Source organism: Nomascus leucogenys, chromosome 22a (assembly GCF_006542625.1).
Source record: "Nomascus leucogenys isolate Asia chromosome 22a, Asia_NLE_v1, whole genome shotgun sequence".
Lineage (NCBI taxonomy): Eukaryota > Metazoa > Chordata > Mammalia > Primates > Hylobatidae > Nomascus > Nomascus leucogenys.
Window position 1 is genome coordinate 42,690,267 of NC_044402.1, and position 26,299 is coordinate 42,716,565.

General features: G+C 47.5%; 1 long non-coding RNA gene and 1 pseudogene across 4 annotated transcripts in view; both read right to left on the minus strand.

The window, feature by feature from the left end:
- Positions 1-10,505, minus strand: part of LOC100604980 — a 30,098-nt gene extending 19,593 nt beyond the window's left edge. The window contains exons 1-4 of one of the 4 annotated variants that reach the window (XR_004027847.1): positions 9,398-10,421; positions 9,065-9,225; positions 5,344-5,606; positions 4,175-4,334 (exon numbers count right to left, since the gene is read on the minus strand). This is a non-coding gene — a long non-coding RNA (uncharacterized LOC100604980). The other 3 variants (XR_004027848.1, XR_004027849.1, XR_004027846.1) reach the window with 3 other exon arrangements.
- Positions 1-26,299, minus strand: part of LOC100601371 — a 481,171-nt pseudogene that overhangs the window by 51,760 nt on the left and 403,112 nt on the right.

A 26,299-nucleotide genomic window follows, 5' to 3' on the forward strand; every position in this document is an offset into this window, starting at 1 on the left:
GATGGAAACATTACCTTGATTGTGATGAATGCTAAACAAATGACTGCTTATCAAAACTCAAGGAAAAAGATTCACTGACTTCATATAAAATACATCTCAGTAGAGCTGTCTTAAAAAAAAAAAAGACAAAAACAGGCCAGGAGTGGTGGCTCACACCTGTAATCCCACCATTTTGGGAGGCCAAGGCAGGAGAATTGCTTGAGCCCAGTAGTCCAAAACTAGCCTGGGCAATATAGCGAGACCCTGTCTCTAGTAAACAAATTTTTTTTTAAAATCAGCCAGGCACGGTGGTGCATGCCTGTAGTCCCAGCTACTCAGGAGGCTGGGGAGGGATAATTGCTTGAGCCTGGGAGGTCAGACTGCAGTGAGCCGCAATGACACAACTGCACCTCCAGCCTGGGCCACAGAACGAGACTCTGTCTCCAAAAAAAAAAAAAAAGAGAGAGAGAGAGAGAGAAAGAGACAACAACAACTGGCTGGGCATCAATAAAAAATAAAAAGAGCCCTTGCAAGGTGGTTCATGGTGAAACTTCAGAGCACCTGGGAAGGAGGAAATACTGAGTGAGGTCATCCGGGTCATACACAGGATGGGGAACCCGCAGGGCAGCAGATTCCTCAGCCTGGAAGAGAGAAGACAGATGGGCAACCCCCTTAAGCTGGGGAAAGCGCTTCCATCTAGTTACACAATCACCAAGGAAAGGTGGAGGAAGGCTCCTTCAGAAACTGTCTCAGAAATGGTCATGGAAATGCACAGCATTAGCCTTTCCTCAAACGGCAGGGAGGCTCCTGCACCCAGGTAGGGACCCTGGCCAGGAGGAGGCGGGTGAGCGGCCTGGAGCAGAGGTGAAGGGAGGAAAGTCCAGGATGGCAGACATGCAGGTGGCCGGGGCAGCAACTATGCAGGCAGGGGCAGGACAGAGTTCCAGAGGGATGCCACAGAGGAGGAGAAACTCAGAACATGGCCATTCCCCCACAGGTGCTGCAGAGGACAACACAGAGCCAAACCCAAGGAGGGAGTGACCCTGGTGTGGGTGTGAGAAGCTGAAATCTGCACTCAAATGCACCCGCGCACAGCAGGCATCTTGGAAACATGGTACCTGTGCCCAAAGGGAATTCAGACCTTATGCATCAAAGAATTGATGCTGGAGAAAAAACTCACCCTTATGGAAATCGTACCAAGAGCCCCAAGCTTATTAAACATGCAGCAATTTCCAATGGGGAGAAAACCCACCTGTATAGTGAAAGCTTTGGGGCACAGCTCGAAGCCAGTGAGGCATCTGAGAGCCCACACTGGAGAGGGCCTAGGAACACAGCGCGGGTGAGAGAGGATGCTCGGGGAACCCGCACTTCCTACACACCCGGGCATTCACACTGCAAAAGGTGCTTTGGAAGCATTCAGCCAACATCGCATCCTGCATTGAGGACTCGCACCCGGGAGAAAGTCACATAAGGAGAAACCACTAACATAAGGAACTTAAATTCATATGGAAATGGCAAGAAAACAGTAAAATATGGCAAACACTGAATACAAATGTAAATAATGCATGAGAAAAAAGAAAAGGTCATGAAAACTAAAGCAAGTATTAACTCCAGGAAAAACAAAGCATCATACAAGGAAAGCAACATGAGCTGTGAAAATGGGTGCCTGACCACAGGAACATCAAGTCTGGCTGTGAATGTGTCCAAAGCTGTCAATGCAACCACAGGGGAATGAGGAGGAGGGGAGTGGAGGGCCATGGAAACTGTAATCACTGTAATTTCCATTTGTCACAGTCCTACCTCAGTAGATCATGTCCACAAATGAGGAGTCAGGAGCCGGAAATACAATGTATTTCTTTAAAATTTGGAGGTAGAAACGAGAATAGCATGGAAGGAAAATGATGTCTCTGGTTACAAGGAGACTACCTTCTATTTATCTGCCAAGTCCACAGAAACAGAGGCCAGCAGCGGCCTGAAAAGTCATTTATAAATGCACAGCAAATGAGAAACGTGACCAAGCAGGGGAAAAAAAACATACCCTCCTGCCCAAAGAAATACCGGCAAAGATAACAAACAAGTGATTCACCAGAGAAGGAGGGTAAGAGACAGATGCTCTTACCCAGAATCTGCAATTTTACCCAGAATTAAGTTTTTCTATGTAGATATGGGAAGACATGGGAAAAGACACCTACACAAACTAATAGAAAGGGAAATGTTACAATCTTTAGGATCAGATTTGGGCAAAAGAACCAAGCAAGCAAAGAAAAAGTCCTTAAATATGAACCACCATTCCCCTCGCAGGAACGTGGCCTGAGGGAAATCATCGTGGCTGGACAGAGACTACTGCACAGATGGAGAGGAGACAACTCGACCTCCAGCAACACCGAGATCACAGAAGGGCCACAGGGGAGTCACTGGAACAGCTGGCATCAGATATCTGGCCAATGCGCAGAAACTCACTGCACAGAACCGTACCAAGTAGAAACATGGCTTACGACAGAAAGCACAGTAGCTCCCCACTGGGTTGTAGGCCTATATAACACATACGAATAAAGAAAAACTATCAGAATTTTTACCAAAATGTTAACCATTTTCATAGGTGATAAGATTATGGGTAATTTACATTTTATTCTTTTTGTTCATCCATAGTTTCTACATTTTCTATAACTACATCATTTCTAACACGAGGAAAAAATCAATAAAAGATATTAAAGAAAAGCTAAAATTTGACTTTTGATCACAGGAAGCTTCCGCTGGCATTACAGGAGCATCCCCGAAGCTCAGGCTCCTCTGGAAATGTGAACTAGGCCTGAACACCATTTTCCACAGAATTCTTGCAAGCACTTCCCACATGCACGCTGTCAAGTGGGAGCCAGGGATGAGTGAGACATGGCGCTCGCCACCAAGAGGCATCCTCGTGGGCAGAGGCAGAGTGGGGCAGAGATGGTACTAGCTGGCCCCCAAATCTGAACTAAGGCCCAGAGGCTCCAGTGAGTCCTAGAAAACCCTGTGGCTTTCTGTCCTTACCTCACCGCAGGATAAGGAAATGTAAGGAGTCTGCCCATCCACCTGGTTCACCAACCCCAAGCTTGGGTAGGAAAACAGCTAAAGAGCAGGGCAACTGTCTTAGAAAAAGTCAAAACACAAACGTCTGCCAACTCCTGACAAAGACCCGCCTGTCACAGCGACAGAGGGGCCTTCCAGGGAGCCAGCAGATGGAGCACCATCCTGGCTCTGCATGTGCAAGCTAACCATCAGTAACTCCAGAACCATCCCGCGTGAGCCTCTTATTCAGATCCACTAATACAGCCTCACATGGGGCCACACAACCTTCTAGCTCCTTTGCTGTGTTAATTAATGCGCAAACTTAAACACCTTTTTGCGTATCAGGATGCTTACTAACCAAAGGCTCTGGTAAGGTAACCTTATAAATAATTAGACACTACTAAAAATAAACATTCTTTACATACATTGTATTTGAAATTACACTATGAGCTTCTAAATGTAAAAGGAGAAAATAGCATTTGGGAAAATGCCATTTTTTTCCCTTAATAATCAAAATGCCTTCTAAAGGCATTTTGATAAACTCCTTTATTGCATATAGGTGCATACCATGAAAATAAAAAGGAATTATTCACTGGCCAGGTGTGGTGGCTCATTCCTGTAATCCCAGCACTTTAGGAGGTCAAGGAGGGAGGCCTGTTTGAGCCCGGGAGTTCGAGACCAGCCTGGGCAACACAGTGAGAATCCCTCTCTAATAAAAATAAAAAATAAATTAGCCAAGCATAGTAGCACCTGCCTGTGATCCCAGCTACTCAGGAGGCTGAGGCAGGAGGATCACTTGGAGCCTGGGAGATCAAGGCTGCAGTGAGCCATGATCGTGCCACTGTACTCCAGCCTCGGGGACAGAGTGAGACCCTGTATCAAAAAAAATTTTTTTAAAGCACTTAAAGCACCAACATGTGCTGCGTTTTCACATATAAATTCATCATCCTCTACTCTCAGCCTGCGGGAGAAACGCCTGCTTGCTTTGCTTCTTTTTAACTACAGCAGACACATTTCTGGACACAAAATATGACTCATCCCAAATGAAGGGCTGGGTCTCAGCATGACAGACGAAGTGTGCTGCTCTCAAGTGAAAAGGAAACCGGCCACAGGAGCAGAGTCACACACCACATCTAGGCAGGGCACTCACCTTGTTGATCCAGAACACATGGCGTCCTCGAGGTCGTACGGAAGTTCTTTCAAGGCACTGAACATTGAGAAGCACTTGACACTGGCCACCACCTTCTTGACGCTATCATCTCCACAGTGTAGGCCATCATCAGGGCATCCACCATCGCCATGTGGGCACTCTAGGAGCAGACGCAGCAGCTATAATCCCTCAAACCCACCCCTCTTACCAGGTTCTGATGCAGGGAACCTGCTCATACTCAGAATCCTGGCCTAATTTCTTCATCCCTCGCCCTTTCTGTCTGAAGAGATACTCAGATTTGAGACCTGCCTCCCCCTCACCATCACTATTTCAAGCCTGGCATTTCTGACCAAGCCTCAAGACTGTTAGGAACCAGGAGTCCGTTCTCAGGCAGGCAGGCCAGCCCTGTGGCCCACAGTGCACTGTCATTTCTTATTTCCTCAACAGCCCTGTGGGACTCCCAGGAAAGGCGGTGCGACTCCCACGTCGTGGTTGTGGGAAGGCAGACAGGAGACCTGCCCCAGGCCAACTGCCCACCAAAGGGCTCTGGCTCCTAGTCCAGAGCTCGACCTGCTACAGCTGCACCACGCCTTAGTGCAGCTTCCTCATACGACAGGAGTAACACTCTCTTCAGCCACCGCGCGGCACCCGCAGTCTCACCGGGAACGCCATGGGAGCAACCAAACAAAGGCAGTGCAGGAGGCGCCGAGAATGGCCCTGACCCAGAACGCTCTGGAAAAGGCACACCAGCAGCAAGCCTTCAGAGAAAGATGGGGGTGGGATGCTTGGGGGAGAAAAAGGCAGACTGAGTTATTTTAGTACAAAGTATGCATGAAACAACCTAACACAATGGGTGTAACAATTACAGTTCTCATCTGTAAAAAGTCTGCCTCAAGTATTTTTATTAACAGGCCTCACTCCAATCTCAGCATTCACAGAGCATTCCCAATGAGAAAGAGCTCAGTGAAAGCTCTCTGTTCCCCATTCTCCACAACAGTCCTGTGCTTTAAAAGATATGCAGTTTCCTCAGGAATGCCAGTGTGCAAAAGCACGGGTCTCCACCACCTCGCTGCACACCGTGTTCACACCATCCATGCACCAGGTGCGCCACACGAGAGCCCGCGGCTCCAGAGGATGGCCCCTGGGGGCGGCCACCACAGACCACTCACCATTTTTATGGGTGCACGACTGAGGTCGGACTCTGTCACAGGGGTGTCATCACTCTCCATCACATAGATCCCTTTCCGGGACAGGGCCTGGATGACAGACTGGTGTCCCTGTAAGGCGGCCACCTGGTCGCCTTTCAGGATGAGGCTGCAGACATGGCAGTACAGCTCGCTGGACAGGAGAAGCTTGATAACAGGCGGTTTAATGTGCTCCTGCTCATACTGGTCAACGTAGAAAGGGTCTCTGAGGTCCTCAGGGATGTTATCTAAGACAGGAAGGGGATGACCAGGTGAGTGCCACACACAAGACCCAAAGGAAGGAGTTCAAGGCTGCAGTGAACTATGACTGTGCCACTGTACTCCAGCCTGGGCAACGCAGGGAGACCAAGTCTTAAAAACATAATTGATTGATTGATTAAATGAGCAACTAACAACATGAAAAGGCTCTAGGCTTTTCAATAATTCCACTGTCTTCGGTACTTACAAAGGCAACTAACTGTAACATCTCAGACTACTCTGTGAACACAGACAACTGAAATCATTTCGTGACCTCCACCACTGTGACCCCAAAGGACGATTGTCCTAACTTAACAGCAGTAAGAAGGTAGACATGGGAGCCCTGAGGGTGTTAATGGGGCTGAGGGGAAACCAGCACAGGCTAGGACCATGTCGTGCCTGGTGACACCAGCGGAGACGGCATATGGGCACGGCCGGCATCAGCCCAGGGAGGGAGCCTAGCATCCTCTTTCTGACAGGAAAATCGGAAGTGATAGCAGAGGCTGAACACCCAGGGTCTTTAAAGAAGAGGGAGCCAGGCACGCGTGGTACCACTGTAACCATGACGACACAGCAGCAGCAGCAATCAGCCTTTATCCATTTTTGGACCAGGCAGCATCAAACTCTTGACATGAACCATGCTACTTAATCTTGCCACTGCAGTTCCCTCAAATGAGGACTACCATCTGCACATTACAAATGAGAAACTGAGGCACAGAGAAAGGAAGTGACATGCTCAAGGCCACAGGAGGCAGAGACCAGTCTGAACCCACACAATCTGATCCAGAGAGCCTACTGTATACTTCCGGCTGCAACATACGCCACCTCCCACACAAACAGCACAGGAGCAGCATACACACAGGACACCGAATGTGTCACGGCTGGCCTCACCCACTTTTCTAGCCCTGCCGCTCTGCCCCTCACACTGTCTCACAAGACATCAACGGCTGTTCCACTAAAGACAGAGGACGAGGGATGTCTGCAGTCAGATGCATTTGGGAAACGTGACCCCCAGGTCTTTAATGTGCCCCGTGCCCAACACTCTGCTAGGAGGTGCAGACACTCCCATCTCCACAGAGTTTAGAAAGGACTACCATCTCCACAGAACAGCTCATGAAGAAACCCCACTGACTCCTAGCGTTCAGACAACCGGTAACACTAGAGACGTTCACGGGGACACTAACAAACCTGTCTTGTGCTCCGAGCCAAGCTCTCCTAAGCTCTTCCCCAGGGGAAGAGCCAGCTGTGGCGATGGTTCCCCACAGCACCCCTCTCTCTCTCTGCTGCCATCTCTTCTGGCTTCCTTCACTATTTTCCTGAGCCCTGAGTCACTTCATTATGGTCCTGTGGAGTCTGGTCATTTCCCCACAATCTGAGCACCTCACAGCTGTTTATTTCTAAATGGCAGCAGTCACCGTTTACGTAGCATTTTTGTTTTAAGCACTGTTGTACACAATGATTAGGTCACCACGGCAACCCAGGAGCGGCCAGGGCTCCAGCTATGGAAGGCTGGCTTAGTGGACGTTAACAGACTCAAATCCTATACTTGCTGACCACATCGAGTAGCCCCCTATCTGAAATCACTGGAACTTTTGAAAGACAACAGAGCACAGCAGTAACACAATGAACAGGCCCCAATGCCAAGCACAGCGGGAAGACTTCTGCTTTCCTTACAAACTGCTCAAGGAAAGCTGACCAGCAGAGGTGAGCACAGAGCCACCCCACACATGCCAGGATGTGAGACATCCCAGAAAACAAGAGCAAGGCGGCCAGGGACAGACAGGCGGCCTGTGGAGTGTGCACCCATGGGCCGTGGAGGGAAGTCAGGGGAGGGCACTGAGCGAGGGATCCCATAACCTGACAATGTTTGCAGCAGTTCACACCGGCTGTGGGGAAAGATGCGACAGTCACTCTCAGACTTCCTCTTATTCAACTGACCACACCAGCAGCCCACCTAGTCAGGGCTCTTGGAGGGAGCTGCCTTTCTCCTGACTTTCGAGGTACCTGGCCTCTGTCCTCCCATCTCGCTGCCTGCTCCATCCCCATCTCCTAGGCCAGCTGCCTCTCATTCTCCAAATATTGGAAGGGGCACTTCCTATCTCACTCCTCCCTAATGACCGAATTCAGTCTCATGGCTAGAAATACCACAGACACACAGTCATCCCCAAATGTACATTTCTGGCCCTGACCACTTCCCTGAACTGCCTATCTGACATCTCCATGTAGATGTCTGGGGGCACCTCGAGCCTAACCGGCCTGGTCCAAGCCACCCTCTCCTCCCACTTAGACAACTGTGATGCAGTCCCCCTAGGAGAGCAGAAACTGGCACAGCTGAGGAGAAAGGTCCTGGGGGACTCCTTAGAATGATGACTCTGTGCAGAGTGGGAGACAGGACAGGCACGTAAGTGGAGGGCTGGCATTAGATGGAAGCAGGGTGAGCCCCAGGGAGAATGGCAGAGCCTACCTCACAGATGCAGAAACCTGGCCAGGCTGGAAGAAGCAACCATGGCTGTGATTTGTTTCTCTTTTACAATCTACCAAGTAGAAACGTTTGCCATAGGGTGACCCACTTTTAAAATTAATCAAGATAAAGTGATTCATATAATCACCTTTTTAAATCATATATGAATATGCATAACACAACTAATTCACATAAATTTCAGATGCAGTAAAACGAGAGTTAAAGGAAAATGACGCACTTACTAAAGAAACGAGCTTCAGACTGTGGCAAAGCCCTCCTAACTGTATGTTACTCCTTCCCATCCGACCTAAGGAAGACCCTGGCCAGACCCCGAAGTGGGTGACAGTGGCCACGCTCCTCCATGGCCCTGCCATGGCAGTTCTGCCCTCAGACACTGAACTTGTCCATGAATAACCGGCTTCAGTGAAAGCAACTACTGCTAGAGCTGGATGTGCACAGTTCTAAAACGTTTAACGTTCTATCAAAATCAATACCTACTAAAAAAAAAAAAACTTTGTAATGCCTTCAATGTATTTCTAATAGTTTTTTGTTGTTTTTTCTAAAAACCAGTAAGACTGTTAGAATTAATACACATTCATTCGACAATTATTAAGTACCCATGTGAGCCAGAAAATGTATAAAAATGCCAGGGAGTCAAACAGGAAGAGATAAAGTCACTGTTCTCAGGCTGAGCCTCGTAAGACAACTGAAAAGTCAACAGGTAATTTCCACGCAATGTGGAGGGTGTCATACAGGATGAGTGCTGGCGGACTGGGGTGCAGGAGACACCAGTCCCGCACTGAGGAGTGGGGCAGTGGGATGTGCAGATGGAGAAGTTTCTTAGGGAAGGAAGTAGCCAGTAGGGAGGTGGGTAGGAGAGAGCGAGAGGAAAACATGAAAATGACCCTGTTAAGAGAATTTTAGCAAATGACAGCAGTTGAGAATTGCACAGAAGAGGCAAACTGGATGTTTCATTCATTAACTCACCAGGCTCTTGTGCGTGCCTGCACTAGGAGGAACTGGACCCTGTGGGATCTGTCAGCAGAGCGAGACAGGCTTAGGCGGGCACACAAGAAATGGAAAGAGACCACATCAAGTAAGGGGTCAGACAAGCCAGAGGACAAGGAGATCTCATCTGCTAGAGCTCCCTGTAAACAAAAGTGGAGAATGAGCATGGACCCAGGAGGCTGCTGTGGTCACCGCCAAGAGTGACAATGGAGGCTGACACAGGCAGGCAGCCCCAGGAAGGGGCACCACTGCCCAGGAGGCGTGAGCAGCAGGTCTGTGCCTGATGCAGTACAACAAAGACACCAAACTTACAATTCCTGCCAGCCTGGAGCAGGACGGTCCCTTTTCCTAATACAGGAAACAAGTAGTGTGGAGGAGGAGGGCAGTCTGGGACAGGAGAGATGAGCCTGCAGAACCCAAGGGGAGCTTTCCAATGGAGGGTCGTAGAGACTGGAAGCACAAGAGTAAAGGGACCAGCTGGAGATGAGCTTTGGAACCCATTACATATACACAGCCATTGATGCCCAGGGTGACGAGTCATCCCGTGAGAGCTGGGCGCAGTGGGAGAAGCTGGTCAAGGCAACCTGAGGACACCCAGCCCACGGGACAGACGTTGGGAGAGAAGCCAAAGAAACGGACATGTGAACAGAGAGCGGGGCGGGGCCCGAACACGGTGCTGCCAAGGCCAGAGGAGGTTTTGAAAGGGCAGCGAGCACCAACGAAGGCTGAGAAGGATGCATGCATGAAGACCACAGAGCCCGCCGTGGTCCTGGATTAGTTTAAACCCATTTGCTTCTTCCTGCAGGAAACCCCTTGAGGTCAAGACCCCACAATCAGAGGAGGATGGAGTGGCTCACCCTCAGTCAACAGGCCAGACTCAAGGTGGTATAATGTCTTCACCAAGGGTGTAGGACTCCAGGTCTGACTCCCAACTCAGGGCTCCTTTAATAACCACTCTTTGGTAATTCTCCTTAACAGGGGTTCCTGGCAAGTCAGTTCTCCCTCAGGCCTTCGGTTTCCTCACCTACAAGATGAGAGGGCTGGACCAGATGGAAATTCGGGGGGTGAGGGGATGTCCGCACGCAGCCCACCCCGCCCACGGGCCCCTCGAGCCTCCATCCAAGTTCCCACCGCGCACCCGCCCCACAAATCCTGCCCAAGGTGAGGGCTGGTCCCGGGTCCTCCGGCTGCCTCATCAGCGAGTGCAGGAGGGAGGGGAAGCCTCCAAGGGTGCGACTCGGGCTCAAGGGTGAAACTCGGCCAGGAGTGAACTGGGGGCCCGGAGGGAGGTGTCCAGGCCTCTCCTCGAGCCCAGCCCGGGTCCCCGACCCCCTTACCTCCACTGTCCATTTCTCCTGCTGGCTGAGGTCTTTGGACACAGCGCACTTGGTGCGCAGCCCGAGCAGGCTGCCGATGGAGATGCCGATGAGCTTGTGGAGCTGCCGGCACTGCTGCAGCGCCTGGCTGGCCGCGGCCCCTGCGCCTCCCTCCGCGGCCGCCGCGTCACCCCCGCCACCGCTCTCCTTCTTGTCTCCCATCGCCGCGGCAGCCGAGGCAGGGAGCCCGGGGCGCGGGCGCCTTAGCAAGGAACCCCCGAGCCGGGAGAGCCGGACCAGGAGCGCCCCTCGCCGCTGCTCGAGCCAGGACGCCGGTACAGCTGGCAGCCCAGTCTGCCGCTCCCGCCCTCAGAGCCGCGGCGGCGGGGACAAAAAACCGCGACTGCAAAAAGCCGCGACGGCGGGGGCAAAAAACCGCGGCCGCGGGGGGCAAAAAGCCGCAAAAAGCCACAGCGGCGCGGGCAAAAAGCCGCGGCGGCAAAAAGCGGTGGCGACGGGGGCAAAAAGCCGCGGCGGCGGCGGGTGAAAAGCCAAGGAGGCCTGAGCAAAAAGCCTCGGTGGCAAAAAGCCGCGGCGGTGTTGGGAAAAGGCCGCGGCGTCGGAGAGCAAAAAGCCAAAAAAACCAACGGCCGTGGGGGCAAAAAGCTGCGGCGGCAGGGGGCAAAAACGCGCGAAAAGCGGCGGCGGAGGCGGCAAAAAGCCGCGGCAGCGGGGGGCAAAAAGCCGGGAAAAGCGGCGGCGGCGGCGACAAAAAGCCCCCGCGACGGGGGGCAAAAAGCCCCCCCAAAAAAACCATGGGATCCCAGCCTTAACGAAAGGATGAAACCAACTTGCCCAGGATCAAATGAGGAGGTAGATGTGGATGCTTTGAGGCCCAGCACATGATACGACGCAGGACTTCTCAGCAAATAGCAATGCTCCTGTAAAGAGGCAACTGCATCCCCAATGAACTTGACAGGTACCCACCCCCACGCTGACCCCTTCTTCACCTCCTCCACACACCTTTGCTTAGCTCAGCATATCTCTGCACACTCCATACAGATTTCCAGGCCATTAGTGGCCTGGGCTGTGGCCAGAGATAGGATTTATGAAAATTCAATAAGGTCTTATCCACCACGGAAGCTTTTAATAAGTCCAAGTGGTAACCAAGACACTAACAGTTGATTTACAGCCTCTTGACTGGAGCCAGCCAATTACTTTTCAGGTGGACTCACTTAGGCAGGAACATATTTCATGGGTGATTTTTGCTGGCTTTTCGGTGGCAAGTGGGGTGAATTGTGTCCGCCTCCACAGCCAGCTTTCTGTAAGGGCTGATAAGCTGAATCTGCAGGGAGTAGACAGGGTCACATAGAACCCTGGTAAGTGAGGGGGGTGCCTCATTCAGGTTACCGGTCTGCAGTTTCACTTACAACCCTTTCTCTATGCTAAGGAGCAATTGCTACATGAAGCAGCATCCTAACTCCAGCAGAAGGGGCCCTGTTAAAGGAGAATTTCAGAAAGAAGAAGGCATAAACTATTGTGTTCTCTCGCTGCACTTTTTGTTGCAGTGTTCCATCCAGTTACAAAGAGACTGAACAAAAATAGCCAAAGAACAAAGGCAAAATGAATGTAATGAAGTGGGCAGTTTTAGCTGAGAATGTGGTTTAAGGAAAACAGTTTTACCAAACTAGACATTTCCAAGGGCATTCCACACGCCTCCTTCCATGATTTTCAGGAATATCTAAGAAGACGCAGAGCCACCTGGTCTTATCACCATGAAACGACATCTCATTGTGAGTGGGTAGAAATAACAGTGAGGGGGTGATTTCTGGTGTGGAGGCCGGGAGGCCTGCTTCAAAATGGGAGGATGGAGGAGAATTTCAGGGAGAGTGAGAGGCCCAAGAACTACGCTGGATGTAAGAGAACCACAGAAGAAAAGGAAAGGGGGATTTTATTTCACAAGTAATATTTTGGGTAATAAATTGGATTTTCCTTCTTATTCTTTGAGAGTCATGCATGAAGAATGGTATTACTCTTAATCACTCTTGGTCGTGGCCTTCATTTATTGAATGCAATACCAGACAGAAACTAGAGCATGTATTACTCCAGTTTATATTCAAGTTGCATTTAATAAAGATAAAGTTAGATTGTGCTTTTTGGTTAAGATAATAGTAACAACAACAATAATACATGGGTAGTTTAGGTATGCCATGGCTTAGCAATGGCATTTGAAAAGGACTGAGTATTTGAGCTTCTTTTAAACAATGGCAAGACAGGGCTTTTAAGGACAAAGTAAATGGACTTTTAAGGTGCATTAAGAGGGTATGATGTCTTTATCAAAGAACGGACTAAACAGAAGAAAAGGCTTCAAGGTTGTCAACTGGTCTTATGTCCCAAAAACTATCATTCAGTAAAGAAGGAAAGAAAATATGTGTTCTTTGTGGTACAAAATGGAGAATTAAAAGCAATGGGTGGAAACTACAGGATACCATAATGTTAATCTCAATGAAAAAAAAATTCTACTGAATTTCCATTATCTATGGAAATATATTTTTAAACTGCAGAGCCGGATGTACTGGCTTTGAAAGAAGGGTGCCTTCTATTTCTAGAGGCATTCAGGTGGAGGCCAAAGATATTGATAGCAATCCCCAACCTGAACGGGGACACATTTCATTGATTCTTAAGATCCCTATAACTCAAGGTTTTAGCAATTCTTAAAGCTATCACCCCTAGTGAGTTTGTAAACTAACACCTAGTAGACTGATGTGAATTATTCATTAAAACTAGCGGTGGCTCACGTCTGTAATCCCAGCACTTTAGGAGGTTGAGGCGGGTGGATCACAAAGTCAGGAGTTCAAGACCAGCCTGGCCAACATAGTGAAACCCCATCTCTACTAAAAAATACAAAAAATTAGCCAGGAGTGGTGGTAGGCACCTGTAATCTCAGCTACTCGGGAGGCTGAGGCAGGAGAATCACTTGAACCTGGGAGGTGGAGGTTGCAGTGAGCTGAGATTGCACTACTGCACTCCAGCCTGGGCGACAGTGTAAGACTCCATCTCAAAAAAAAAAAAAAAAAAAAAAAGAAAAGAGTGTTTCTGCAGGCAGGTCCAACAGGAAATGGCTGTATGTCCTGAAAGCAAGTAAGAGCTGGATAAATAAAGACTTACAGGAGGGCCAGCAACCCCAATGCCTGGATCACCACGGCTGCCAGGATCCCAGGAGCTCCTCGATCCCCCTAGAAAGAGAGAAAAATAAGATTAAGACATCAGTGCCAGGAAGGAGAGGGCTAGGGTACCAAATGAATCATGCTTCTTCTAGAATCCTGACTACAGCCTTCTCCTGCCACCTGGCCTCCATGGGTCATGTTGTAGTCTACCCAGGCAGCCCATCATCCCACTCAGCCCAATATTCAGGGACCACAGCCACCAACTCAGATTATACACACCTTTCAAGGATGACCATTCCCGGACCAACCTTGACCATGGCTCTAAATGTGATTATAACAATATGGCCCTCCCCATGTGACCATTGTCCAAATCTACCATGCTTTCTTCAAACCACATCAGACCCTCATCCTAACTATACCCCAGATTTGCACATGCACCCACATTTCAGTTTAGATCCCAAATCACCCATAAATTAATTTATCAATTCACCAATAATTTAGCAAGTACCTACATTTTGCACATCATCCTTCTGGATGTGGGAGTGAGGAGCCTAAAGGGGACCGAGACAAGACCTTGGATGTCAGAGGCCTGGATTTAAGCTCTGGTTTCAACACCTATTAACTGTTAATTTAGGAAAGTGATGAGTTCCTATGCTCTAGTTGCCTCGCCTACAAGGGGAACAGGACAGGAGCTGCCAGGTCTGCAGATGTTGTGCTCATTCAATGAGATTATGCAGAGAGAGTGCTTGGCACAGAGCCCAGCACAGCACTGAACCTGAGCTAGGAGTTGTGTTTGCTTCTGTTCTCATTGTACTGCCATGCTGGACTTTGATGGAAAAGGAAAAAGGAGGGAGAAATTGAAAAAGAGAAGAAATTTTGTTTGCATTTCCTAGAGAACAAGGCCGAGGCCGAGCCACGCCTTATTCGTAATTTCAAAATCCTCAGCCCTTAAAAACAAGTGTTGATCTCAACTCAGTGGGCAGCAAAACCTGACTTGTGCTATTTGCAGTCTTTGGTTATTCCATTTTGTGTGAACATTTACATATTTTTGACGCCTAAGGATTAATGAGCTTGATTAGGGGTGTTGCCCCAGATACTACCATAAATGTCATTATGTGTATATTTTGCATATTACTACCTTTCCAAAATCAAAATTAAATTTGGCCCAAAACCCACATGGCCCCAACAGTTTTGTGTAGGAGGCTGTGATCCTGAGCTTATTCAGCCAGCTGAACCACAGTCAAGCTTGAGGCCAAGACGGCAGGTGATCTTGCTCAAGCCACTTAATATCTCTGGAATGAGTTAACTCGTATGACAAATGGAAACAGCCTCAGAAGCTTGTTATGAAAAGCCAATGAGATAATGTTGCATCTAGTTAAGGTAGAACTCGATATTGCTGGGTAATATGTTGCTTTATTAAGGTTTAGATTATTGTGCATTGCAAAATATCTCATTAATGGCTCTAAGATGACTTGCCTTTCCTATGGTACAACCGTTGCCTGGATGAGTACATAAGCTATATATTCATTCAACTAATGCTTATTCATTCACTGCAAACCATATTCTAGATTCCAAGCCCAGAAGATTACTCAGTCGTAAGTCCTGCCCATTGTCAATACTCAGTGCTAAGTTCAGAAGAGAAGGGATGTTCATGGGGATATGAAGGAACAGACCTTGGAAAGTTCTCACAAAAGACACAAACCAAGATCTAAATCTCTCACTAGGTCTCCTTGACATCATTTCTTCCCCTGGTCCCTCTGGGCCTCTAAGTCACACTCTACCTGCTGTTTCTGGGTTCCTAGGAGTCAGCAACATCCCTTGCCCTGGCCTCATCTCTACCAGTAGTTCCCTCCTCAAATTTTCTGTAAATTCTCAATTAGTCTAATCTGTTTCTTTAGAATAATATGATATGAATGGTTCTTGGAAGTTCAAGATACTTTGGATCCCTAGAAAATCTAACTAGTTTCTATGAGGAGGTTGGGGAATAGAGGGAGTAAAAAAAAATAAGACAAATATGGAAACAAGTGTCATGAACTAAGAATGACCATCATGACATGTGATTTATCTGTCACCAGCTCATTGTAGCAATGGAGAGGGGCATGTAGGAAGATTTCAAGCTGGTAGTCAGGTGATTCTAGGTCCAGTCTCAGGACCAAATCAACCTCATCCTGTGACCTTGGGTAAGTCCCATAACCTCTCTGCATCATTGGTCCTCATCAATTAAAAAAAAGTTCTACCAAATCCCCATGTATCTTATGAAGACATTTAAAAACAACTATATAAGGTTGAGAAATACATCGTATATTATGGTTGCACTATTACCACTTATTTATTATTTATTTTTGAGACAAGGTCTTGCTCTGTCACCCAGGCTGGAGTACAGTGGTGTAATCATGGCTCACTGCAGCTTTGACCTCTGAAGTTCGAGCAATCCTCCTGCCTCAGCCTCCCTCCATAGCTGGGACTACAGATGTGAACCACCATACCTGCCTAATTTTTGACATTTTTTGTAGGGATAGGGTCTCATTATGTTATCTAGGCTAGTCTCGAACTTCTGAGCTCAAACAGTCCTCCCTCTATTATTACCTTATATGCAGAGGTAGAAGATAGAAAGTGAACTAAACACACATAAATGTCAGATAAATCTATATTCCTTTGCACTTTGGTTTTGCTTTAAAAATCTTAATGCAGATTTTCCTGTTATTCTTATTTTCTGTTTTAGTTTGAAACAGAAACTGTCCCTTTCCTGTCCCAAGGCCATGGTCCATGTACATCAGCAAACGCTGACCATTGCAAGCTAAGTCATGTCAACAACCTAGTTTGTATGCTTCCATGGTATTTGTTTGCTTTTCTGTTTCATATACATGCTATTTGCCCTTGACTGGGATCTTCTTCCATCCATGTTCTAAGCTTCCAAACCCTACCTATCAACTAAGACTCAGTCCCATTATTTTGTTGTTATAAGGCTGCCTCTGCCTGTCTTGTCCTTCTGTCTTTTTGCAAATGTTTGCATAGATCTTCATTGACCTTAACACATTGTCCTCAAAGTGCACAGTTTTCTGACCCTCTGACTTTTCCACAAGCAGCCCGAAAGTAGAAAATCTTCATTCATTTCTTCATCCAACAAATGTTTACCAAGCACCTAAAATAATTCAGCCCCTCTGTTAGGTACTGGATCTATGCATCTCTGTATCCACAGTGTCCAGATTAGGGTCTGGCACAGGTGGCAGCTAACAACCATTTCCTGGATGCAGGAACAAAAGAATCCTCCATCAATCACTCTGTGTCAGGCATTGAGTTCTGCCTTTGACCAAAGTAAACTTTTTCAGAGGAAGGAGCATGATAGAAAGGCCTCTCCCAGCCCAGTCTGGAAGCGTGGAGTCACTGACTGCTTTCTGCTACACTAGGTCTGGCTCCATTTGTATGTTTATGGTCCACTGTGATGCTAACAAATTCCCCAAAGAAATGACCTTACAATTTCATAAACTGAAACTTTTAGAAAATGGCCCCAAGAAGAGCAAAAATATCTTAATGTTCTGACAGGAAAAGCCAGAAGGCTAACGGTTAAGAAAGAACAGAGCACATGAGCTAGAATCTGTAGCACAGTGTCCAAGGAAGAGATGTGGGAGGAAGGAAGTGTGGGAGTTATAGACAGAGAATGACATTTATTGAGCAACAGCTGTGTGTCATAAGATCATGGATCTCCTGAGAAGCCCTGTAGGGGTTAAACACTCTTTACTCCTTCATACAAAAAAGGAACTGAGGCTCAGAGAGACAAAGCCACTTGAGCCACTTACCTTCAAGTCATCTGTCTTGCAGGTAGCTGAGCTGGGATTCTAACCCAGTTCTGTATGAAGCCAAAGCTTATTTATCCTGCTAGAAACAATTGCCACTCAAGAGAAATACTGGCATCTTCAAGAATCTTCCTGCAGTTATAAGGAATTGGGAGGGGCCAAGGGGCAGCCAAGGAAAACCTTCAAATAACTCCCTTCCTTGATTTCCTAAGGAAATTTCCTTAATTTCAATCAGCACCTGGGACAGTACCAGGGCAAGCCTTGTGGATGTCACCCTCTCTGGGATCTCTCTCTCCATCTCTCCCTAGCTTCCCTTGCTTCTTACCTTCTTCCTCTGGCTGAGCAACCCATTCTTCAATGAAAGATGGCCTCAAATTCCAATTTGTCTTCCCAATGCCAACTGACTATGGAAAGCTTTCTAAGCCACATTCTGACTTACACATTTACACGATACCAACACTGGAATGGGTCATGTGTTTAGACATCTCACATTTTAAATAGGAGGAAACATTTGGCCAAAGGGGCAGTATGACTTGCCCTGAGACTCACGGAGTTAAAACTGACTGGTCAACTGGACCCATGTCAGGGGTGTCTGCACTCTTCCCCCCGGGGAGTCTCAGCCTGCCTCTGCTCTTTAATGCTGCCTCCCCCACTTCCTCTCGGCTTCCTCCAACAACTGCATGCCTGCAGAGATAAACCCCTGCCTTCTTGCTGCCACCCCACAGAGTGACCTAATAATAAGGATCTAAGCATAATCATAATAATTAATAATAAGGTCTAAAGCAGACCCCACAGGGTGATCTAATAATAAGGATCATGAATACTTATTGAGCAGGTAACTGTGACCAGCACTATGCTAGGCAACTGTATGTATGTATACTTGTATGATATCATTTATTTTTCCCCCAGACTCTGCCTGTGAGTTACGTAGTAATACACTCTGAGCCTACCCATCAATGGATCTTTGGGATCCATTGGATCGATGGATCACTAAGATCCCAAAGATACAGCTACAGAATAAACAGGATAAAGGGGAAAAAAGGTCGCCTACTATTAGATCAATGGTCATAAAGAAGGAGCATTTGAAGCCACTTTGCTGCTCCACCATTTCTGGTGCCCTCACCTTCCTGTCTTCCAAGAGGCTATCAATGCCCTCTAGATCCTAATGCCCTCTAGGCCCTGAGGGTCCCTGAGGTCCTCCTCCTCTAAGGGGAAAGAAGTGGAGCACCTGATCACTGCAGATCGGACTGGGCTGTGTGCACCACATCATGGGGGAGCCTGCCACGTATCTTCAGATTGGTGGTTAATGCACAAAATCCTCCAGAATCTAGGTCCTAATTCCTTAATCTGCCCCTCTCCATATATACCCACTGTTCCAGGCATATGGAACTATTTTATATGCTCCCGCAGTCAGGCAAAGTTAGTCCCAGTTTTATTCATCAGAAAATGAGGAGTGGTTATGTATTTACTCATATCACACAAAAACATTTTCCCTTTTGAAAAATATTTTGATTGTGAACATCACTCTTAGGAAAAAGCACATTGGTCTACATTGACCAAATTAGTGTAAGCTTGGGATGCTTACAGAGGTCACCTCACCTGCTTGAATAAGGAGAAACCATGAAGCAATGAAATTTAATATAGATAACAGTAATTATTCCTGGAGCCTCACATTTTCATATCTTGCATGTGATTGCAAGCAAGCCTCTCACATACAATTTTAGAAGCAATATACTGTGTTGATGTTGTTGAGATCCCAAAGATGCAATATAGAAAGAAAGAAATAAAAAGGGGAAAAAACATCTCCTACTGTTTGGAGAATGGTTTCTGGGGCTTAGAATGAAACTTACAGTAATAGCAGCATGCATGCATTCCAGAAGTGTTGAATCTTTAAAGAACTCAGGTGGAATGCATGGTAATCAGCTCTGGAGAAGTGCCAGCTGACTTAGAAAGTGGGTCAAGGGATGATGATGGAAGACACTGAAGGCATATAGGAACTTCAAAAAATTGTTTTCATAGACATATGCAAGTGCAAAAGAAGTAATATAATTTTACAATAACACTTTTATTATTATTTTGAATATGCATGTCAAATGAAGGCCTAAAATGTAAACATTCTCAAGTCAGTCATTGACTGTTTCACCCACATTTTTAAAAGTTGATGCATCTTAGTCAAATAATTTTCACTGGATATGGGCATACTTAGAGCACATGCTCTTCTCTGAACACATTCTGCCTCATGCCCCAGTGTCTTTTTCCCTGTTAATTCCCCTGCCAATGACTCCTCCTTCAACTTCTTCACCTGCTAACTGCTAATGCACTTTATTATTTATTATTTATTTATTTATTTATTTATTTATTTATTTTTGAGATGGAGTCTCAGCCTGTTACCCATGCTGGAATGCAATGGCATGATCTTGGCTCACTGCAACCTCTGCCTCCTGAGTTCAAGCGATTCTCCTGCCTCAGCCTCCCAAGTAGCTGGGATTACAGGCACATACTACCACACCTAGCTAATTCGTTGTATCTTTAGTAGAGACAGGGTTTCACCATGTTGGCCAAGCTGGTCTTGAACTCCTGGCCTAGTGATCCACCCGCCTCAGCCTCCCAAAGTGCTGGGATTACAGGTGTGAGCCACTGCACCCGGCCCTACATGCACTTTAAAATCAGGACAAACATCCCCTCCTTCAAGAAGCCATGATAATGAAACCATGCTGGGTTAACAAGCACCCTCTGAGCCCACATATGCCCTGAGCCACCCTGTCTCCTAGCACTTGTCTGCTTTTTGTCTGTTTACATATCTGTTTTCCTGGCTGAACCGTGAGCCACTGGAGGTCCTGAAACACATGACATGCACTGTTGTCATCCCACAGCTCACCTTAAAACCTGACACATGTGGTAAGAAACTCAGTAGACATGCAGTGTATAAAGTAATGAATGCATTGGTAATTGATTGGTAATGGATGCGTAAATGAATGAATGATTCAGTGTAGAAGGTATTTTAGGAAACTTCCCTATCCACTCAGGAAATTTGTCATAAGAACACTTCCCCATGAAAAAAGTCATAGTTTCTTAATTGTGGGTGCAACTGAATTGAGGAAGAGACTGGCTGGTATTTAGCAAGCATTTCTCTTTTCCTCCTGTGTGCCTCAGCAGGCGACATGCCCCAGTCTCCCCTGTGTGACTGTCGATAGCTGTTGGTGGAAATGAATTAGCAATCTCCAGGCCTGGCCCATAAAATCTTCCCACAGGGTTCTCCACTCTCTTTTCCTTTACTTATGTTGCACCCCAAGAATTTGGTAGAAGATTCTGAAACTAGAGAATGGAAGAGCCATGGGATTCGCACGTGACCACCGAATGGATATGTGGATCAGAACTCCCGCAGCAAGACTCCCATAGACCTAGTGTCCATGAGATATGAACTTTTACTGTGTTAAGCCTCTGAAATTTTGGAATCATCTGGTACCACAATGAGACTCATAATTTAAGACTGCTTAGACCTATTGCTCTGCTGATTGAAAGTTAGTGTCTCCCACCACTTCATTTAATGGTAAGTATTTATTAAGTACTGATTATATGGCAACTACTTCAATATAACTGTTAAAGAGTCATAGAAATGGCTGGGTGCACCGGTTCTATCCTCTCTCACACCTGTAATTCCAGCACTTTGGGAGGCCGAGGCAGATATCACAAGATCAGAAGTTCAAGACCAGCCTGGCCAACATAGTGAAACCCCATCTCTACTAAAAATATACAAAACAAAATTAGCCGGGCATGGTGGTGCACCCTGTAGTCCCAGCTACTCGGGAGGCTGAGGCAGGAGAGCCACTTGAACCCAGGAGGTCGAGGTTGCAGTGAGCTGAGATCGCACCACTGCACTCCAGCTTGGGCAACAGAGTAAGATTTCGAAAAAAAAAAAAAAAAAAAAAAAGTCCTAGAACCTTTAGTCAAATGGAACGCGATGACCTGGGAAACATGGAAGTGGATTGAACTAACCGGAGATGCTTATAATCAATTTTTCCATGTTCTCTTTCTAACGGCAACTCGCAGCACCCAGTTTTCTTGGACAAGCACTCACCTTGGTTCCTAGGGGTCCAGGGAGTCCAGGTGATCCACGGAGTCCGTGGGGAAATAAATAATACAAGGACAATCATGGAGCTGAGAGTGAACACTGACCCATCCACCACGTGCCAGGCTGACTGCATCCTCTGCTGGGGACCCAGAGATGGGTGAGACTCACTACGACCTGACTTGCACAAAAGAAACAGAATCTGCTTTTGAGCCACAGGGCCCTGGATGTGAATTCCGACTCTGCCTCCTACTGCCTCTGTGTGGCCTTCAGGAAATCTCTTAGCCTCTCTCAGTTTGCTTTCCCATTGAAGAGCCTCATTGTATAGACTTGCGCAAGTAAGGGGCAAGGCCTCGTTTCAAAGCAGGCTTTGAAACCTTCACTTCAGGCTGAAGGGCTTTGGCACTCACAGCCACAATGAAAACCATGATTCTACGTTTGGAAGTCTTGGCTAAAAGCACCAGAGTAGACCAGAAGTCCTTCTCTACGCATGCCACACTTGTCCTGAGCTGTGGAGATGTGTTTGCCTGTCTCTCCATGAGATGGGAGCATCTCCAGGGTGCAGACTGTCTCATCCATCTCTGTATCCCCAGCACAGGTCCAGGCTGGCATGTGGCCAGCAGTCCATGAGGTTGTGCCGCCCTAGCCTGAACCACATTAGAGTAGACTGTTGGACGCGCACACCACCCCTTTCCCAACCAGGCCCATTTCATTGGCCACAGTTCCATTTCTTCAAAGTTTGGCAGTTAGATTTTTTCCCTTTTCCTTCTCTAATTTTCACCTGGTTTCTACAGGCCCAGGGACCCCCGACCTTCCACTTACCGGCTCTCCATCCTTCCCTTTTCTGGGTGGCCCAGGGAGTCCAGGAGCACCAGAATCTCCCCTGGGACCAACAGGCCCTGGGCTGCCTTCTTCCCCTGCTGCGCCCTGGAGAGAAATGTAGACATTTCCCAGGGTCAATTACACTCAGCACGAAGCTTTCCTATGGGGGAGCAGCCTGAGTAGGTTTGTAGGTTTCCCGGGGCTGCCCTGATGATTTTAGAAGGCCCATGCTTTCTGGGACACAGAAAGATGGACTGTGTAATGTGTGTTATAGGTTACATCGTGTCCCCCAAAATTCGTGTCTTGAAGTCCTAACCCCTACTACTTCAGTGTACACAGGTGATTAAAGTCAGGATGAGGTCATACTGCTGTGTGACCCTCCAATGGTCCTAATCCAATATGAGTAGTGTCCTTTAAAGAAGGAGGCATTTGGACACACATGCATAGAGGCAAAACGACACAAAAACACAGGGACAAGACCCAACCAATGAGCCAAGGAGAGAGGCCTGAAACAGATGTTTCCTTCACAGCCCTCAGATGGAGCCAGTCCTGCCGACACCTTGACTGAGGACTTCTAGCCTCCAAAACTGGGAGAAAGTACATTTTGGCTGCTTAGGCCACCCAGTTCATGATACTTTGTTACTGCGGCCTTAGTCAACCAACTCAATGCAAAACATGGAAAAGGAAAGGACGTAATGACGACCTCCCACCCAGTGCGGGCAAATCTATTTCCAGTGTATCTCTTACAGAACGGCCCTCGTTTCTGCTTGAACTCCTCTGGGAGCAGAGACCTTACCACCGCTCCACACTGGACATTCCTTTGTCAGGCAGCTCTGTTACATCACATTTCTTTACACTCAGCCTTCTCTGAAATCTTCCCAACATTGGACACTAAGTCTGTTCCCCGGAACCCTGTAGATACAATCCAATCCCTCTTACAATTAGGTTTTCAACTATAAGAACAGAGCCTAAAGCTACAATGGAGAGAGCAAGAGAGAGCGAGAGTGAGAGTGCCAGCATGGGCACCGGGGGCGGCTTGAGGACCTGGGCTTTGAGCTTGCTCCTGGCCAGTGCTCATCTTCACTGACGACAGGGCTCTGAACAGCCCTTGTGGCGGCCCTGGCTGTGGAACACTGGGTTGAGCCCCGCTAACCAGACGGACTCCTTTCCTCGGACGGGGCTGCCCTGGGCGGAAGCTGCAATCACAGTGTTTCCACACATTCTCAGATGGAGCAGAGGGAAGGTAAGATGAGCCAAGAATGTGCAAAGCAAGGATGGAGAGGGCCTCTCTCCAAGCCTGGAGCAGGATCAGCTTCCCCTAGCCCCAGGCCAGCTCTTGGACGTGGTGTGAGAGGGAAAAAGTATGCTGTGATGTCCGGGATTTTTACCACTTTGCAGAGCTCTGGAGGTTCCTTTCCAAGTCCCGGGCCCGGCCCTCAGCCTGGGCTTCTGCTCAGCCAAGGAAAGGCATTTGGCTCCCTCTAGAGGCTGAACGTGGCAATAGCCCACTGATTTTTGGTTTCTGAACATGCACCTGTTAGTCCTCCTAAGCTGCCTGACATCTTGGACATCCCCTTCTAGGTTACCAATGTCCTACTTATAATGTGCCGTCCTTCAGACATGGTATAATTAAGGAATACTAAATGAATCCAGATGTTTTCCCTTTGCTTAATCTAGGCAGTCTGAAATGGTATTATCTTTTTTTCAAAAAATGAATGTTTGCACTTGTATTACATAAGGGTTGTTTTATTATTATTATTATTATTATTATTATTATTATTATTTGAGATGGAGTATCACTCTGTCACCCAGACTGGAGTGCAGTGATGTGATCTCAGCTCAAGGCAACCTCCGCTTCCCGGGTTCAAGCGATTCTCATGCCTCAGCTTCCCAAGTAGCTGGGATTACAGGCATGTGCCACCATACCCAACTAATTTTTGTATTTTTAGTAGAGATGGGGTTTCACCATGTTGGCCAGGCCCATCGTGAACTCCTGACCTCAAGTGACCTGCCCTCCTTGGCCTCCCAAAGTAGTGGGATTACAGGCGTGAGCCACCATGCCCGGCCCATAGGGTTATTATTAAGCCTATGATCAACACTCCAAAAACCCAAGAGAGTTTTCATAGATGTATTGATCATTTTTCTCTGCACTAAGTTCTTTTTTTCTGGGAGACATGTATCTTAAAATTGAACCTTCCTGCCAAAATGCAAATGACATCTCCTCTTGTTAAATTATGCAAAAACATAAAAACTGAAGTGATTCTTTAAAAGGCACCAAGTAGTGTCAACTTGGACTCGAAAGAATTCATGTTAAGAAGTTTGGCCACGTGTGTGCTAGGAGGGACCTCTGTGGACAATCCATGCCCCAATGTCATCTCTTCCTTTCCATGGATATAAGCGTGATCTGCTCATGCAGGGAGGGCAGGACACAACCACATGGTACCCTTGTCACCTGTTATCTGTTGAGTCCTCTGCACATGCCTCCCCAATTCCTCAGCTAATCCTCACAAACTATGATCAATGTGGCATCACCCTCATTTTACAGATGAGAAAATCCAGTTGCAAAGAGTATGCGCTTTATTTAGATCAGGGTTTCTCAACCATGGCACTATTGACCTTCAGGGAGGCTCGTTCTTATAAGGGAACTGTCTTATGTGCTGTGAGGTTTTTAGCAGGCTCTCTGGTCTCTACCCACTGATGCCAGAAGAAGTTACTCCCCTTAGTGGTGACAGCAAAAAATATCTCCCTGGGTAAAAACCCCCTGTTGAGAATCACTTTTGTCACCCTAGCTTATATCAATGCAACTAGGGCAAGAAAGCTGGCATTTGACTCAGGTCCAAAGCCCTGAATCATTCAAATGAGTGCATCTGATTTCCTGAGCACTGGCTCAGTGTCACCAATTAACCTCAGAAACATTTCCTAAGGCGCTAGGTCAGAGAAATGCAAAATGGAACTTAAAAGGGTGTAGATTCTCCTCCTCAGCCTCTGGGTTTTTTTTTTCTTTCTTTTTTTTTAATTTGGAGTGGGAACATGTGTCTCTCTTCTTGATAATTAAAATATCAGGCTGGGTTCAATGGCTCGCACCTGTAATCCCAGCACTTTGGGAGGCCAAGGCGGGTGGATCACTTGAGTCCAGGAGTTTGAGACCAGCCTGAGCAACATGGTGAAACCCCGTCTCTACAAAAAATACAAAAATTAGCCAGGCATGGTCATGCACACCTGTAATCCCAGCTACTCAGGAGGCTGAGGCATGAGAATTGCTTGGACCCAGGAGGCAGAGGTTGCAGTGAGTGGAAATCACACCACTGCACTCCAGCCTCAGTGGCAGAGTGAGACCCTGTCTCAAGAAAAAAAAAATCTCACAGCTTGCGAAGGTTTACGTGTGTGAGCATAGGTGTAGAATGCATAAGTTGGTGCACTGAATTGAGAGAAAACAGGATTTGGAGTCAGACAGACCTAGCTCTGTAGCTCATTTGCCATGAGACACAGGGCGAACTAATTAACTTCTCAGAGGCTCAGTCTGCACATCTGTCGAATGGGCACTTGTCTGATTCTCAGGTCTGTTGTGAGGAAGGAATGAGCCAATGGGACGGCACGGTCTTCCTCTCCCTCCTACTTAGTAAACCCCTTCTGATTGCTGGTTCCTAAACCAGGCCCGAGCAGAGTGAGCTGCTCCTTCAGTGCCTGTAAGAAGTTAAGGATATTCACTTGTGTGCTGAGAGATCATATTGGTCTTACCTTCTCACCACGCTCCCCATCTTTCCCAGGGGGGCCTCTGAGGCCAGGAGCACCCTGTGGAAAGGAAGATTATGGATGTGGTGAATTTAAAGATTATTGGTCACTCTTGGTGGCTCGTGACCCCCAGGGAAGAATCATCAGGTCCCCCTGAAGTCAACGACTACAGCTCCCACCCAATTCCCATCCCTTATTTAAATTCCCCAAAGCTCTATCTCCTCTCTGCCTGTGACTGCTGCTCTCCTGGGGGGCCTGGACTTATAACTGTGCACATCAGAGCTCTTAACAGCAGTCATGGTCTGCTGGAAGCT